The sequence below is a fragment of the Martes martes genome (assembly GCF_963455335.1).
Source record: "Martes martes genome assembly, chromosome: 9".
In the NCBI taxonomy this organism is placed as follows: Eukaryota; Metazoa; Chordata; class Mammalia; order Carnivora; family Mustelidae; genus Martes; species Martes martes.
In genome coordinates this window covers 55,121,938-55,135,666 of record NC_137896.1, presented here as the reverse complement: position 1 = coordinate 55,135,666, position 13,729 = coordinate 55,121,938, and the positions used below count along the sequence as shown (strand labels likewise).

General features: G+C 45.9%; 1 protein-coding gene across 1 annotated transcript in view; it reads right to left on the bottom strand.

Moving 5' to 3' along the window:
- TGFBRAP1 (transforming growth factor beta receptor associated protein 1) overlaps positions 1–6,507 on the bottom strand; it is a 65,810-nt gene extending 59,303 nt beyond the window's left edge. The window contains exon 1 of the mRNA XM_080813385.1: positions 6,399–6,507. The gene's annotated coding sequence lies outside the window, so the exon portion shown is untranslated. The remainder of the gene's footprint in view (positions 1–6,398) is intronic.
- Positions 6,508–13,729: the final 7,222 nt, after the last annotated feature.

The following is a 13,729-nucleotide window of genomic DNA, read 5'->3' as shown; positions in this document are numbered from 1 at the left end:
TCCAAAGGAAAAAATAGAGAATTTATCTTAGTAACCACTCAAAAATCAGATGAGACTTGGTAGGATTTAAAGACTCAGTAGTCACAATTTTTCCAATGATAAGAAAGCTTGATATTTTTGTTTCTTAAAATGCAACTGGGTCCTCTAACAGATCTCCCCTAAATTCTCGAGGGAATATACCAGTGTACTTAGGGGACTGGGCACATGGAAGCAAGAAGAGACATGATGCGGAAAAAGAAGAAAGTTCTGTTCCGGCTCAGCACAGGCATGGCCAGAGGAATTGAATACTGGGGCTCAGGCAGAGTGCTAGGGACCCAGCAAAGTTTCAGCACAGTTGCCCCTGCTGTTTCGGGGGTGGAAGGCACGGCCATGGACTACATCCCAACCTTAAATTAAAATGTAACTGAGGGAGCGCCTGAGTGGCTCAGTGGGTTAAGCCTCTGCCTTCAGCTCAGGTCATGATCTCAGGGTCCTGGGATAGAGCCCCGCATCGGGCTCTCTGCTCAGTGGGGAGCCTGCTTCCCCCCTCTCTCTCTGCCTGCCTCTCTGCCTACTTGTGCTCTCTCTCTCTCTAATATATAAATAAAATCTTTTAAAATAAATAAATAAATAAATAAATAAATAAAATGGAACTGAGGCATGTCGCTGCTGGGGTATTTTAGACAAAAATCGATCACTGCAACCTAATCATGAGAAAACACCAGCTGACCCCAGCTGAGGGACAGACTACAAAATCCCTGACTCTCCTCACAAGTCACTAAGGTCATGAAGAGCGAGGACTGAGCAAGTGTCATAGGTCAGAGGCCAAGGACACAGGACAACCCCATGCAATGTGGGGAAACTGGATCAGAAGCAGGATTAGGGAACAGAAAACAGAGGTCAGTGGAAAACCCGCTGAAAACGAATAAAGTATATAAATTTGGTTAATAACGCTGATGTTAATGTATTAGTTTTGATCACTGTACCACACTTGGTCACAAAAGGGGAAGCTGGGGAAGGACATACGTGAGCTCTGTACTCTTCCCCAACTCTTCCGTAAGCCCACAGGCACTTCAAAATAGAAAGTTAAAAAGATAACTGTAATCACAGTTTATCAATTTATTATCTTGCCTTCGAGTAATTGGACAGAGAAAAAGGAGCTCCAAGAATCTCCTTTGTTAACAGGAGAAGAGACGCTCAGAATGATCTGGGTGTCACTAACCCACAAGGACAGAGGAGAGCACGCAGTGACTAGCCATCCAGGAGAACCTCCCTAGAGCCTCAGGCTATGCTGAGGCGATTCTACTTGCTGCTTTATTGAGTTACTTTTGGAGGCGATTTTTTCTCAAGTTTGGTGTCCTAGCTTAAAGTGACAGGTATCAGTAATACCTACAAATTGAGTTTGTTGGTTTTGTTTTGTTTTTACCTCCTGAGAATGCATTTCAAAGAGGAGAGCTTAGGACTTTTGCTCATTTGAGGTGTTTCTTCCCACTGACAACTTCAGACTGAACTGGGGCAAATGTGAGCTGATTCCACTGGGTCCAAAATCTGATATACTATGAGCTTCAGGAGAAGCAGGCAGGCAAAGGGCTCTGAGGGAGAACAGTAGGGTTTTGGGTCAGCAGAGCTGGAAAAGAACAGAGATGAAGGCTTCCAAGGTAAGGATTCAGGCCCCAGAGTTAACCCAGAGAACTGTGGTCAAGCAGGAATGGTCCAAAGCAGGCATTCTCAACATCAGTCTGGGGATCCTGCGCTCCACAGCTTGGACACCTGCTCATGAACTTGGCCAAGTCACTTCAAGCCTCTGCACCTGTTGCCTCCTTGTAAAACAGAAATTTGGACTGGACTATAGACTTCCCCTATACTCCTCTCTAGCTCCTCTGGAGGAAGGGTAGTTAATAACAGTACCATAGGGGAGCAAAGACTTCTAGAAGACTCACTGTGTGCCAGATTCTCTGTTAAGTGGTATCTCCAGGCTCACAAGGAGCCTATAGGTGAGTACTATCATTATTCCATTCTGCAGAGGAAGAAACAGATCAGAAAAGCAAAATGACCATGGAAAGCTGGATTCCCACCCAGGTAGCTTGACTCAAGCACCCACCCCCTTAAGCACTGCACACACAGCCTGCCTGGGGGTAAAGACTGCTCCAAGTGTGGACTGAGGAGGGGCACCAACCAAAGACAGCCCCAGCAGATGCCCCTACGTCCACCCCCTGAGAGCCCCTAAAGCCCTGGGTTTGGATACCACACACTGTGATGTAAATGATTTTCTTCCACTCCCACAGTTCTCTGAGAGGTGGATACTATTATGGATGTGAAGACATTTTTCAGTGGCTTGTTCAAGGTTACACAGCTACAATGGGAGGAAACCGGCTTCAACCCCAGTTCCTGTTTCTGATTTCATGGCCCTATTCTTCCCACTCTAAGGACCGAAGGGGAAAGCTGATCTCAGATCCTCTTTGAGAATTCAGTCCTCCTGAAGGAAGTGGCAATTCTAAGCATGAGGCCACCACGGTACGAGGCCTTCAGATGATGTCCTGTCATAGCTCCCACTCAGGGACGCTTGTTCCCAGCAGGGCCCTCACTTTCCCATGCTGAGTCCAGAAGAGGAACCCTCTTATCATCCTTCAGTTTACCCTCTTGCTGCCAAACAGCTTACCCCCGGCACCATGGCCCCCTCAGCTACTTTAGTCACAAATAAATGTCTCTTACCAAACGGGGTGCAGTGTCAGCACCACCATACCAAATTTCAGACACAGAAATGATATATATGCTCCCACTTTGCCCCACTGACCTAGTAATTTTATCAAAACAGGATATATGCTTGTGTGACTTAAAGTCTTATGGAACGGTACCCCAGGCTGGCTCCCGTCCCGTGTTCTCTGCTTTCTCACAGCCGTCTCCTTCGTGACTCAATCTTAAATTTGCCAGGAATCAACAGCAAAAGTATTGACTTGTCCCACGGACAACATTTCCCTCTTTTGATAAGGACCCGACTGGAGAAGTGCTTCATGTTATCTTTGCCCTCATGTGAGAGAAATAGTGTTAAGACTAGCTATCACACAACGAATCTGCTCCAGTGAGCCGAAAGAGCATCTTAAAGAAGAAGAAGAAAACACAGCTCATGTCTAACGTCCCCTTTGTCATCCTGATAGTAGCATGGCTCATACGTTTATGTAATTATTTATAGCTGGTATCATTTTCCTTGGCAAGTACATATAAATATACATATGTAAATGGACACACACAAATACACTATTTATGCATATTATACATACACACACTCCATATGCATACGTATAATATGCAGGTGTCCGCAAGTATGTATACACTATGTACGTATACAAACACACACACACACACACACACCCCATATGCATATACACAGTATGTCTATGTATGTGTATTTCATATACATCCTATATATACTGTCAGCAGTTACAACTGAAGGGATTTGGGAAGGGAAGGAGAGGACAGAAGTGGGGGGACTGGGTCTCAAGGGCATCTCTTTTAGCGCATCTCCTCAATACTGGACCTTCAAAGAGCCACAGAGAATTGCGGAGTGCCTGCTGGAAGCTCGGCCATTGTCCTCTTTTACATTCAGTATTTTCTTGAGTCTTTCATTTACGCAAAATGTCAGTTACTTGACTCTCGAGAATAGAGAAAAGATCTGGCTCTTGAATCATCTGCAAGATTGCACAACATGCTCCACGAGTGCTCCTGTTCTTTTGCACCAAACACTCAAGCTCGTTTGGGGTGGCCCCGAACTGACTTGTTACTTCTGCGTTCATTTAGAAGTTACATGTTTTTTAATAAAGCCAAACGGGTCAGGTGGGCCACAGAGGAGATGAGTTGTAGAGTCCCGGCCAAATTATTCCAGCAGTATCCAAACATCTGGCCACCACAAAGGATTCCTTTAATGTATTTCTAATGAGGACTGGATTCAGACCAAGATGAAGAGGCTTAACGCAGTAAGAAAAATGTCCTCACGCTTTCTTCAAGGATCGCACATTTTTAATATTGGTGTGAAGGAAGAAACCGTAACAACTACTTTTTCTTTCCTCCTCCCTAAACAGAGATGCTAGCTGCAAATCGGGCCTAGAAAAAGCATTTTTAAAATAGGGAGCTCTGGGCTTTTAAAACTGGTCCACCAGAGGAAGAGGCCCTCTTACAAACTGCTGTCGTTGGAGGGTTGGGTGAGGCTGGAGGAAGCGCTCCCCCACCCCATCTCCCCACCCCTTGGTGGTGGATAAGCTCTCCACAGGCCTTTGGACCAAGGGCTGCTGTTCCCAGGCATGAGTGCAGGAGGAAAGGCAGAGGACCTGAAAGTGAGGGGGCACTGCCACACCTTTCACCTGAAATCTTCGTAAAATGTATGCTGTGAATGTGTACAGCAAATTGGAATTCAGAACCCACTACAGGTCTAACTCCAGATTAAAGTATTCATTGGGTTAACAATTTCTCAGAGCAGGGACTCCCAGGTGGCTCAGCCGGTTAAGGGTGTGCCTTCGGCTCAGGTCATGATCCCAGGACCCCAGGATGAGTTCCACATTGGGTTCCTTGCTCAGCGGGGAGTCTGCTTCTCCCTCCACCTTCCGCTCCCCCTGCCTATGCTCACCCGATCGCACTCTGACAAATAAATAAATAATATCTTTAAAAAATATCTTTTATTCTTCTTTTATTTTATGTTCTTTTAAACAACTTCTCAGAGCATAAAACTACTGATTTTCAGAGCTGGGATACAGCTTTATAGCCTCATTTACATTTATTAATAATTTATCGAGCACCTACTAAGTGCCAGGCCCTGTGCCAAATGCAGTTTCTTATTAGAGCACATGCATCTTTCCAATATGACTACCGGGGGTTTTTTGTTGTGTTTTTTTTTTTTAAGATTTATTTATTTGACAGAGATCACAAGCAGGCAGAGAGGCAGGACCCTGGGATCATGACCTGAGCCGAAGGCAGAGGCTTTAACTCACTGAGCCACCCAGGCGCCCCATGACTACTGTTTTGATTGAGGAAATCGAGATGCAGAACTTTCCGTCAATTGCCCAAGGCTCACAGTTAGGAAGCAGCAGGGACAGGGTATGAACCCAAAGCTCCATGCTCATCACCACCGTGGAGCAGCACTGTCCCCGTTTTGTAGAGGAACTGGAGCCCAAGGAAGGCTCATTGCAGACAGTTCCAAGGGATTCTGGTCAGTACTCTTTCCGGTGCCACACATCAAAGAGGCCACTTGGACGACTGCTGAATCTGCCCGGCTAGCAGAAATTGAAGGAAAAAGCAAGGGAAGTAGCCAGCCAGAAGTTCCTATCTGACCATATCTCTGTGAGCTTCCTGCTGACCCACAGAGGGATGAAAGTCCCCATCAGGAGGGAGCAGTGGGCACAGGCAGCCCCACGCACGACCTCAGTTCTGACTCGGGTCGCCATTCACACCGCCCTAGGACCCTCCTCACACACCTGTCATTTCCTTCACGGGTCACTAAAATCACACCAGCAGCCGCCTGCCCTCACTCTGGATGAACAGGAGGCTAACCACAAGCACTTCATCAAGGGTGCTCCGACAGGTTTTGACCCCAGTGCCCGCCCGATACAGTCCATTAGCAATAAGAAGCTGTGTGAACCCCAATTTCCAGCACCAGATAGAATCCCCAGGAAAATCAGGCTGCGGTGGGGGTGGGGGGGACTTTCCGAGGATCACCCAACATCCCCTGGGAAGAAGCAATGACGGGCACACAAATGGAGACCACAGCTCCTGTCTTTAAAGTCGTACCCATATAACCCACAAGAGGCAAGCGGAGAACCCAACTTCCATCTGCACCTCCAGAAGGCAATGGAAAGGAAAAAATCCCATAGGGGTGGCAGCTTCCAGCCCTTGAGGTCTCTTCCCTTCTCCCCGGCACACCCCTGCCCAGTTTGCCAGTTCAGGGGCAACAATTCAGGCCCGAACGTGACCCGGAATTTGAACTCTGAAATCCCAAGAGCTCCAGGAAACATCAATTAAAGCGACAAAACCATTCCTTACACGGGGTGGCGGGGCTAGGGGCGCAGGGGTGGAGTCCTCGGCTCCTCCCCGCCAGAAAACCAAAAGCCTACCCCAAACCCCGGACTGGGTCTTCTTGGATCTTAACCCGCCTAAAGACACACACCCCCCACATCATCCACACCCGCGGACCCTAAACCCCGGCACACCTGCCCCAGCCCACACGCACGTGCACCCTGGCTCACCCCAACAAGCCCCCGCCCCCCCATGCCTACACACCTGTCCCCCTCCCCGCTCACACACACCTGCCGGCTCGCGCCCCGCCCCCACCCCCCTAAGCACCCCCTCCTCACCGCCCCCCGCCCCACCCCCTCCGCTCGCAGCCCCCAGCAGCCGGCGCCAGGCCCAGCCGGGCCACCGCCCTCGGCACTCACCTGCGCGGCGCCCGCCGGCCTCCGCGCTCCCGCGCCGACCCTGCGGCCTGGGGCCCCGCGCCGCCCGCCGCCGGCTCCCGGCCCGCCGCTCCTGGGCTGGCCCGGCCCCGCCGCCGCCGCCGCCGCCGCTGCTTCCCGTCACGTGGGGCGGCCGCCCGGCGCCGGCGGAGGGCGGGAGCGCCGCGGTCCCAGCGCGGTCCCAGCCGGGCCTGCGGTCCCCGCCGCCCAGCCGCCCCGCGCCCGGGGCGGCTCTAAACTGCGAGCTGCGCCCTACTGGGCTGCCCCTCGGCCTCAGTTTCCTCCCGCCTGCCGGGATCACTACAGCGCGCCCGCCTCGGGGCGGTGCGCGGGGTCAGATGAGTTAATTCGTGTAAAAGCACTTAGAACACCGCCTGGCACAGGGTGGGTGCCCCAGAAACGCCGGCGGGGACTGCTGTTGTTAAGGTATTTTCTCCTCCCCCACCGGCACGCAGAGCTTCAGGAAAACACGGGCCCTGCCTGATTTGCTCGCTGCTCAGTTTCTAACACCGACGCGGCGCTGGGTAGAGGGTAGGCTCTCAGGAATACCTGCCGAGTGAATGAATGGACCAATCAGTCAATGAGTCCTGGAAAGGCTTGACCGCGCTGCCATCTGACAGAGTTGGGCTCGGGGATTTGACTAGCTGGTGGTACCCGCTGTGGGGCTGAAGTGTCCCTTTGGACAGGCGCTGCCCACCACACCCAGGCCCCTGGCTAATCCAGAGCCCCTGGGGCCAAACGGGATCCCTAGAGAGGGCTGTACATTTGCATGATGCATTTAATTTAAAGGGAAGTCCTGGGTCTGTTTTACCCACTCTCTTTAGTAAAGTCTATCGGTAGCTATTCCTTTGCGTCATCAGCTACAATGAAAAGTCCTGGGATACTATAAATACACGAACCTCTCTCTTCAATATATAGTCAAAATCCAGTTTTAAGATGAAACAATTAGGAAGCTTCCTCCACAGTTGTCAGCGTTCAATTATTAGCACATAAACGGCAAATTTTCTAAATGGTTTTCCTTGACTTTAGAACCCATCAGTGACCTGTGGCCCCAGTTTTCTTCTGCCACCGCCCCCAAGGGATTGTAAAACAATTGTTATCCTGAATCTGGAGGCAAATACTGGATTCTACTCTGCAGTCTTCTGTTTCAAAGGGAGAAGAAACAATGATCCCTTCCCCCAATAAAGTTAAATGAAGGAAATAAAGAAACGCCAAGAAGCAATCTTTGGTGGCCTGTCCTTTACCCCACCTCCCTTGTAAGTTCATGGCCACACACATGCCCCACCCCCAACAAGCGCTTCAGTTCTGCCCAGTGGAACCAGATTAGCATTGGTATGGGGAACAGGTTTCCCTGAAGGGTAGAGCTATGACCAACAGTTGCACTTCAAGGGCAAGCAGTAGTGAATGGACTCAAATCCAAGGAGGCCTAAAGCCAGTGGAGCCAGGGAGCAGAAAGGCATCAGAGCAAATTCAGCCCAGTGGCCTCATTCTGCCCAGGCTCTGGGAGAATATGTGAGTGACCATCATCTAATCACTGACCCAGCTGAACCTAGAATTTGTGCTTTTCCATGTTAGTGCCCTACTCTACATCATACAGAGAGCTCTGCAAAACTGGTTGCAGAGGTGACCATCTCTTGAATGCCAGATGCTGGTCGTACAGCAATGATTTCATTTAAGCCTTGCCATATCCTTATGAAGTGGGCACTAGTAATGTCTCTGTTTTATAAGTGAGTTGACTGGGACAAAGTCCCAAAGACTTGTCCCAGTTTCCATGGTGGTAAGAATAGAGCAGGAAGAAGAATCTGGAATTCAACACCACAGTAAATTTTTTTTATTAAGTTAAATTCTATTGATTGGTTAGTTGATGGAGCATTTGCGTTCTGCTTTAAATAATCTAGAAGTCAAAGTGTGTATTAACAAAAAAGAGGGGGAAAAAAGACAATTCAGAAATAATTATTTCCTTTGTGAAAGGATTTCCCATAGGATTCTTAAAATGGCAAGTTCCACATGTGCACATGATTCCACCTAGAAACATCTGTTCTTCCTGGAACTTTCTGAGAAGTCTGTTTCACATATGATAGACACCTGGATATAAATAATTATTCCATAAACGTGCAAATATCTGCATCAGGATTATTCTAAATTCCTCATGTTGTTTTGATTGGTTACACTGAAGAAAAAATAACAAAGTCATATGTTTTTCAAAAGAATTTTCAACTTCATTTCTTAATATTTAGTAACTATCCCTTGGGCCCATACTAAACATGTTAAGAGCAAAATTTTATAGAATATTCAAAAGATGAGTTCTGACAGATTAATGATGATCAGGAGTTATAAGATACAAGGGAATCCTTTCATAGTTACTAGTCATTCCCCAAACTTAATATCCTCTACTTAGACTTCCTCATACTTCCTCTGGGTTCCTCACTTCCTCACTGGCTGTTAGCTCGTGAGGGCAATGAGTGTGTCTGTCATGTTCTTGCTGTGTCTATCTGCATGTAGGAAGCACATAATCAATTCTGAAAATCCCTGATGCTCAATATTAATAAACTGGGCTATCTTCAAAAGAGGCTTTTAATGCTAACGTTCTGCTACTCTCATTTATAAGCAGTCTTATTAAGAGCAAATCTCTTGAATGTTTGGATATCATTTTAGACGATGAAGTTAAGCAAAGAAAGGTCACATTTATTATTTTTAAGCAAACTTAGTTCACTACATGTCATGTTTTAAGAGCTTTTACATGTATTAGCTCATTTAAGGATATATGTACATATATTCATATACCTGTAATCTAGATTCAGTAAAATAAACTTTGAACTATTATTCAAGTCCACTATTTCTTTTTTTTTTTTAAGATTTTTCATTTATTTATTTGACAGAGAGAGAGAGAGAGATCACAAGTAGGCAGAGGGGCAGAGAGAGAGGGGAAAGTAGGCTCCCCCCTGAGCAGAGAGGCTGATGCGGGGCTTGATCCCAGGACCCTGAGATCATGACCTGAGCTGAAGGCAGAGGCTTAACCCACTGAGCCACCCAGGTGCCCCCAAGTCCCCTATTTCTTGAGCTACTCCCATGTCCCAGGTACTATGGCAGAGGCTGCTGGGGATCCTGAAATGAGGAAGACCCAGCCCCCGCCCTCAAGCAACTTAATTTTGTGCAGTGGTTTATGAAGCATGGTCAATAATCAACAATATCAACATCATCTCAGAACCTGCAAATGCAAATTCCCATGTCCCTACTCCCAACTTCCTAAATTAGAATTGTGGGCTGGGGCCCAGCAAAGAGTTTTTCACAAGCTCTCCAGTTGACCCTAATAATCACTCAATTTTGAGAACCCCCGATTTAGTGGAATATGTGAAAGAAAGACCCACCTAATCCGATCCTAAGGCAAAAAGTAATGTGCTCTAAAAGTTTGGTCACAGGAGAGCTGAGTTAGGAAGTGCCGGAGAATCAGAAAAGGTTTGCTCATATTCATTCAGCATATGCTACTGGTCTCACACTGTGTTCGAGGCATTTTGCTGGGTACCCAGAACCCAAAGACAAAACAAGGTTTCAAGAAGCTCATGAAACGGTTACCTATGGGATGAGTAGTTGAAGTCCACAAATGCATCTTTATTATGATCTGATTGTAAAAGGAATAAGAAATAGTAATAAAAATATAACCATTAATTATTATTGAGGCACTGAAAGTAGTTATTTGAAACTTAAAGCAAAACTGTTGATCTAAACACCTAAAAACCCAGGTCAAAAATGTGAAGAACTCTTCAAACTGTTATATTCACTTTGAAGTTCCTTAATTTTTTTAAAAGATTTTATTTATTTGTTACGCCGAAAAGAAATAAAAATTTTTTTTAAAATATTTTATTTATTTGACAGACAGAGATCACAAGTAGGCAGAGAGGCAGGCAGAAGAGAGGAGGGAGCAGGCTCCCCACTGAGCAGAGGGCCCAATGTGGGGCTCTATCCCAGGACCCTGGGATCCTGACCTGAGCAGAAGGCAGAGGCCCTAACCTACTGAGCCACACAGGCACCCTGAAATTCTCAATTTTATTTATGCTCAAATATATTTTTGAGAATACTAAAATATTCATACCATAACTATCTTAAATATTACACTACCAACAAGGAGAATCAACACCCAAAGTTGTCAGTACATATTTTATTCATGACTCATTCATTCAACATTTACCGAGTACCTACTAAGTACAAGCATCGTGTGTGCTACTAACCAGATGGGAGATTCAGAATAAATGTGTGGACCCTGTCCTACAGGAACTCATAACCTAGTGAAGCAATGATGCCAGGCATGGAAGTGTTTATTGGTGTCCCTCAGTTTGTTTTTCTCAAGTATAGTCACCAAATAAAAATGTTAAAGAATAAAACCTCATGATCTTTGAGTAAAGAGAAAATTCTTATAAACACCAAACATAAACACCGTTGGTTAGTATAGAATACTCACAGATAATAGAGTAGCAGGAATGAACTTCAGTCTACAAACTCAAATGTGTAACAAACAGAATTTTTTTCCATAACTGAGCTTTATTTCTTCTTCAAGCCCCCACTCAGCCTCAGTGACAATAATCTTATCAACAGAGGTCCTCCCTCTTCCCCAGGCCTATGTTAATCAGGTCAGGGAATTTCTAAAGTGCCAAGATAGGAATCCGGAGATGTCAGGTCCTAGCATCACTGGTCCCCACAGGGTTCTGAGATGTTCTTTGTCCACTCTAGTGTTTGGTTTTCAGTCTCATTGTTCCAGTGCTGACAGGCCTGGTCCTTCCAATCAAGGCGACTGCCTAGCTTGAGGGTTGAGGAATGTCTGTGGCTTCCTTGCCCTGTGATGTGGCAGAAATTTCTGTGAGGTGGCCCTTTTGCCCACACATATTTGAAACATTACCTCAGAACTTGTTAGAAATGCAAATTCTCCCTCACCCCAATTTCCTACATCAGAAATTCTGATTAAAGCACAGTCACCTGATCACAAATTCTCTCAGGCTCCACTCTCCCAGGCTCTGCCCAGGATGCATTGGGGGCAGGCTTTACCAAACAGTCTCTCTTTCCTTTGGGGAGTGTTTGTGTTTGAATCTACTTCCTCCTCTCTGAATCTGATGTTTTTTCCTGCCCCAGGAGACACTCCCTCTAGAGATTTTTGGTTCAGGAATTATCTTAATGGATTTAGTTTTAAAGCGGAGAAGTACTTTTGGGAAATTAACAAAAACAGAGAGGGGGAAAAAAGAACAGATCTTACCTGCCACAAAACATTTTTGCTGATAAAGAGCTTGAGGCTTTAGGTTAGGTGATTGGTCTAGAAAACCACAGGGTAAAAGAGCACAGCAAGGATATAAAATCATATTTTCAGACTCTTGAACTCAATTTTTCCCCCACCCACACCACCATCCTGCCACTTGCTTCCTTTGATGACAATCAATAGACTACAACAAATCTCCAGTTAGTGGCAACAGAGGAGGCACTTTACATCCTCTGGCTCCAACCTCACAACATTGTGGGGTAGCCTTACAGTGTCCATTTCACAGGTGAGAACACTGAAGTGAGGAGACATGAAATATTTGTCCTAGTTGAGTGCTGGAGCCAGGGTTAAAATCCAAGTCTGGGCCACTCCAAATCTGCCCTTTCACCAGTTTTGTAGACTGCCTCATAATTATGGTTGAATACTTTCTAAAAAAACAGCTACCAGTTAATAAGCACCTGCTCTGTGCCAAGTGTGTTATATAATCTGTACTCCTTTGATAATTCTTCACAGATGTTAGCACAGCAATTTTTTCTGATAAGATTGAGGCTGAGACTTAAGTAACTCACCCATGGTCTCGTTTTGCTGCAGGAAAAAAATCTGAACTAAGGTCTAGTTTTCAAGCCCAGGCTCCTTCCAAGACAACTGCTTTTGCCATTAAAACACGCCTTCTAGAAAGGGAAATGAGGATAATACTAGCCACATAATTTCACTATTGTTATGAAAATGTAATCAGATTTTGGATATAAAATACCATGATTCTAATACCATGAAGTTCATGCACTTAACTGCAAATTAGAACATCCAAATACCTCCCTCAGCTCAGATCTAAAACTCTGTTCTATTTTGGGCAAGTCATTTCAATGTCTTTCAGGTCAGCTTCCTCAACACTAAAATGAAAGAACCAGACTAACTGAAGTTTCTGCTCAGTTTTGAAATTCAATTTCTGGATAAAGTATCATATACATAAATGACAAAGAAAAATTGCAAAACACCTCTTAGCTTTACTTTATCTTTTTGATTTAGCATCTCACTTATTTTCCAATGCTTCTTCAAAGTTTATCTTTTAGCGTCCTCGGAGTTGTTCACATGTTTTACTGCAATAACTTCCAGTAAGAGGATACATCTCATAGAGTTGAGAACAGTAAACACTTAGAACAGCCTGCAAGTTTTAAATGTACCTAATATTTTGGGATGTGTATCTCTCCCTCAAAAGATGAAAGAGAAGTAGAAGAGATTTCTTGGTGAATTGCCAAGGATTAGATCATCGCTGAAACCTACAAGAATACGTTTAAAACTGTTACTTCATAGTAGTTATAAGAGCAGAGAAAATGTACTTAAGTGCCTGGCTTGCTACTTCCTCAATCTCTGATCTTCAGCAAATTACCCAATGCCTCAGTTTCCTCACCTGGAAAATAAACATTCTCATAACATATACCTCATAGTGCTGTTCTGAGGAGCAACATTATCCATATTAAATCCAGTGCCTGGCACATCGTTAATGTCTAACAAATGCCTGGCCTTTTCACTAGTGGTTTTGTTATTATTTTCATACGTGAGCAGGTTAATTCAGAGTATTACTTCAGGGAATACTTGAGAACCTACTATGTGTGAGGCCATGGGGTTACAAAGAATTAAAGTCTTTGGCCTAAGATCATCATCTTGAAGGAGGATCAGGAAACACAGAAACAGGCTGAAAAAAAAAAATACTAACACAATTTCAGAAGCGACTAGTGCCATATACAGAGGTAAAGGACATCTAGCTGCCCCGCCTCTTTCCCGCGAGATTGCCCTAGGAATCCCTTTGGCCTCTGCCCTGGACGTCAAAGGAAGCGCGACCAATCGTGGCCCGCTTCGGGACCTTCGTTTTTCTTGACTCTTCTTGTAAGAAGTCAAATGACAATCGTTTTCTCTGCAGACGTCCCTTCCGCTTCTTTCGGCCCCGGGAGTCCTCCCTTAACAAGATCTGTCCCAGCACGCCGGTCCGCCACCAGATGCGGAAAGGCACGCCCGGCGCACCAGGAGTGACGTCACACTCACTGCCCCGCCCTCACGTCACTTCCGGGACGCT